The sequence below is a fragment of the Triticum aestivum genome, chromosome 2B (genome assembly GCF_018294505.1).
Source record: "Triticum aestivum cultivar Chinese Spring chromosome 2B, IWGSC CS RefSeq v2.1, whole genome shotgun sequence".
In the NCBI taxonomy this organism is placed as follows: Eukaryota; Viridiplantae; Streptophyta; class Magnoliopsida; order Poales; family Poaceae; genus Triticum; species Triticum aestivum.
This window is the reverse complement of record NC_057798.1, coordinates 150,115,854-150,120,289: the sequence shown is the minus strand read 5'-3', so window position 1 is coordinate 150,120,289 and position 4,436 is coordinate 150,115,854. Positions and strand designations below refer to the sequence as shown.

The 4,436-nt window shown below is 39.8% G+C and overlaps 1 pseudogene; it reads right to left on the bottom strand.

Annotated features, from left to right (window-relative positions):
* Positions 1–1,432: 1,432 nt before the first annotated feature.
* LOC123040884 (ethylene-responsive transcription factor 1-like) lies at positions 1,433–3,754 on the bottom strand (annotated as a pseudogene).
* Positions 3,755–4,436: the final 682 nt, after the last annotated feature.

The window sequence follows — 4,436 nt, the reverse complement described above, 5'->3', positions numbered from 1 at the left end:
CAGGTAGAAGACAAGTACAATGTCAACATGGTAGCCCAAAATAGTTGTGTGGTTACATTGGAATCAAGAGTCACAGATAAGAAAACAACTGACTCTCCACAACAGCCCCTAGCTAAATCTAGGCATGAATCGATGAGGCAACAAGGAGATTCAAACAAGCATTGGTTGGCTCGAACTATTTTGGAGTTAGTATGCACTAGCCATAGTTGTAGAACTAACCTCATGGAAGTTGTCTTCATACCTTGCTTTCATGCCATGTTGTGCATGATCCATCCACCATCTCATTTTAGTAGAAGTATAAGTAGATGCGTTGAGAAAAGCATGTAAGTAGCAACCAATTCTTGGCGGATGCCTGGTTATAGCAGGAGCTTGCTTCACGATAGTCGACAGATAGAAAAAATTAACTTCCATATGAATAACAAAATCGCTTCCAAGGAAATTACTAGGTGAATACCTCAAGTGAACGCCATGTGATTGTCGAGTAATAATAACATACTTGTCGTAAGAAGGCGACATTAACTACTTATATTGCTGTCGAATCAAATCAATGAACTAATTTAACAATGACATGATACCACTAATTCCGTGAAGGTTCTAGTAATAAATCAAGTGAAAATGTACAAATTGTTCACATGGCTTCTCACATCGAGAGAGTCCAAGGAACAGTAAAATGCATTGTTATAAGAATGCACTGAACTGGAATAGACTCCTGAATCATGAATTGGGCGCACTAAAGGTTTACATGAGAACTACATCAGTGAGAAGAACTATATGTAGAGAAAGAACTACTCCATGTGAGGTAAACATTTTTCTAGAGCATGAAGTGAAGAGGTATAATATAGATGACAACTTGACTTTAGCACACCCTTCTTCGAAAAAGAGTTTGAACCCTCCAGCCTCTCCATCAATATGATGCACACAACCATAAACTTAATACACCTCTACGATAGAAATTGTGCAAGCAGCGAGGCAAATTCATATTTAACAGATAAACTTATGCACAAAAATAAGATATAGGTTACTTCTATCACCAATTAAACAACCAGAACTAAAGTAAAAAATGATCGAGTGCACAAATTAAAGCAAACTGGACAGATTCATGTTGTTCACATTTAGAAATGGTAACGACGACATAAAAGTTTACAAAAGATAAAGACAATGGTTCAACATAAATGCCTGCCACACTGAGACAGACAACTAGGCAAAGGTTCGATTACAAAAGAGACCCGGGATGCAAATTTTTTGCATCTAAGCTTGGACATAAGCATATGCTAGCCGAAGGTGACAATAGGGTGCTTCTCAATCTACCATGGTCTTATTCCTAAAACAAGAAAATAATAAGTTTAGAGTAATTAAAAGATTATGAACCTCAGACTAAACATGTAATTTGCCAATGCTTACCCTTTGTTCCTGTATACAGGGTTTGAACCCCTCAAAAAAATTCACCATGGATGGGCATGCCATCAACGCTCCAAAGGTCCATGTTGTCAATGACACCCCGAGGCACATCAAAATTCTTTAGGCTATCTATCAGCTCATCCATGCCATCATCCATAAGATATCTCATCCAAGGTTCAAAATTGACAACATTATTCTCCATAACAGGAAGCACAACTTAGTTGTAGGTGTTATTCTTGATATATACAGATTCTGCTCCTTCAGCAATGGTAGAAATAGGAGCAATGGATGATATATCTAGAGTCTTGGTGTCATACTCCCAGCCCAATTAAGAGCAGCCAAAAGAGTTGCTTACCTGGTTAGAGTACATATCGATAACATGAGCTTCAAAAGGGATAGAAGAGTTTATTGCAGGAACAAGTGGCTGGTTTGATGCATAGTCAGCAGATCCTGTTGGTTCTCTGGAAAGTTAACCTTGGATCTCTTACCATAGATCGTGTGTGCTTCAGCATCATAAGCTCTTGCAGCTTCTTTAGCACTATTGAAAGTACCGAGCCAGACACCGACACCCTTGCTAGGATCTCTGCTTTTAGCAGCCCACTTACCCAAGGGGCGCTGATGGATATCCCTGAATAGGTTCTTTCTCTTCCTTTTTGCTGGGGTTTCTAAAGCACCATCAAAACCAGCAATAAGCATGGTGCTTAAGTCATCTACAATGGAAGATCAATGTCAATGCTAAGAGGGACCAATGCAGACAAATTTCTCTCACAGATAGTAAAAATTTCATCATGAATTTATATGTAAAATATAATGATCGTCATGAACACTAAATTATGATGGGTCAAGTTTGGGTTAAAGCATCATCAGTCACCCACAAAAATAAAATAAAATGAAATAAAATAAGAATCACAACTTAACAAAAAGAATCTATGGTTCTGATGAACATACCTCATGTAATAGACCTTTGACATCATTCTGCAATTATTAATCTACAAATTGCACTATAGATGATGCAGAATCCTGGATATATATTTTCACTCAGATTCAATGATTAGCAGAATAATCATTTAGACTGATAAATGAACCAAGCCTAGAACAATCCTCAGTTCTTCACGCACACCTACAACCATCTAACAAGGAAACAATTCAAGAGGCACAAACCTCGGCGGAAATAGCCTACCAACCGAACACAACAGAGAAACAGAAAAAGCCTAACCCTTCACCCAAATCACTCCATGATAGCACATCCAATCCAAAATCACTAAACAAACATCCAATCCAAAATCTCTAAATAAACAGGAGTAACACCGCCCAAACATAGCCTTCCAACAACAACCCCTACACAATTCCTCTTCCTACCCAATCGAATAACCATACAACCATTTTCGAACCAATCAGACAATCTCCTATTTCTACTACCTCCGTCTTGGTTTACTATCCCCCCTTGTATTTTTGGGTCATGTTTTTTATCATGAGTTTAAATAATAAAATACTCCCTTTGTTCTTTTATATAAGATGTATTTGTTTTTTGATAAAATTCCAGAATGTAAGGTGCATTTCTTATAGTTCCTCATAATTCCCTTGTTAGCCCTCCAAAAAAAGAGAAAGTATCTCTCTCCTGATTGTCTGTATCTCTCCTTGTAGAAAAACAAGGAAAGTATCTCTCTGTCTATTGCATGTATCTCTTACTTTGCTCGACTAATTGAATTACTTATCACTAGTCAACAAATTTGCCAAGGGTAATTTCGTCTTAACATGTCTATAATTCTGTGATTTGGTCACCGTGCCAAAAATAATACACCACACATAACGGAATGGGGGGAGTATAAGTTAAATGTAGCAAAAATAATATCAAAACTACACTCAGATAAGAATCCCACCATAATATTTATTACATGCATTAACATGTTACTAGTTAATCAAACTTTGAACAAAAATACGATGAAGACTAATAAACCAAGACAAAGGTAATACACAGTCAATCACTAAAGGTAATTATAAGCATACTAAAAACTAGTCCAAGCGACCTAGGGCTGATACCTTGAGAGAGGGACCTCTTGACGACGTCAAAGGGCTTAATCTCGATGACCTCGCCGTCGCCCTCCTTCTCAGTCACCCCACCACGCCCGAGCTCCAAGTCATAGTCCCCGGAATCAGCTATGAAGTTCTCAAAGTCACCCTCGAAGTCCTGCTCGTCATTGTCCAGCCCGAGTCCCCTGCGCCTGCCATTCCCTGTGAAGCTCCAGCTCCCGCCGCTGCCCCGCCGGGGCTTCTTCGTCTCAGGCCACACCGCGACCTCCGTCACCTTCCGTCTCACCATGGGAATCTCGACGTCCCCTAACGCTCTGCCGCACATAATGATCGCTAGTACCTCATCGCAGTTGTCATCGGGGGAGGTACCTCGCCGGAGTTGATAAATAGGCAGAGGTTTTAATGAAGTTGGGTGGCAGCTATGGGTTGGCAGGTGGGGGCGAGACCATTCCCCTATATACACGGTGGCCGCATGACGGTGTGAAAGGGCGCGTGGTGAGGGTCGCACGGCGGGCGGATGGCACGAGACAGGTTCCGAAAGCAAGCATTTCTACTCGGGGGAATATTGCACGCTAGTCCCTTGGGAGAAGTGGTATTTTTTTATTGTCCCCAGCGAATGAACAGATAGATGTACGTTTGACTTTATTTCTTTGGAGGCAAGCCAACATTTATTAGCTCAATATTGTTGTACTACACACTTGTAGTACCAAAGCTATTTGTTAAATGTTTGGTTGGATGAGCCCGTTGAATAAACCCAGACGAAGAGAGTACAACTACGGTAGAGTCATAGTACATATGTGTAGTACGCTCTTGAGCTAATAAATGGCGTAACTATGAGTGTTTTGCAAATATCTTAGCATTACACACAATCATTTATGAGAAGATTTTTCGTTAAACGTTTGGTTGAATGATCATATCCAATAAACCCAAAGGGGAGAACAACAATAATAGTATAGTCATACTATAGGTGTGTAGTACAATCTTATAAGTTAATAAATTACGTAACT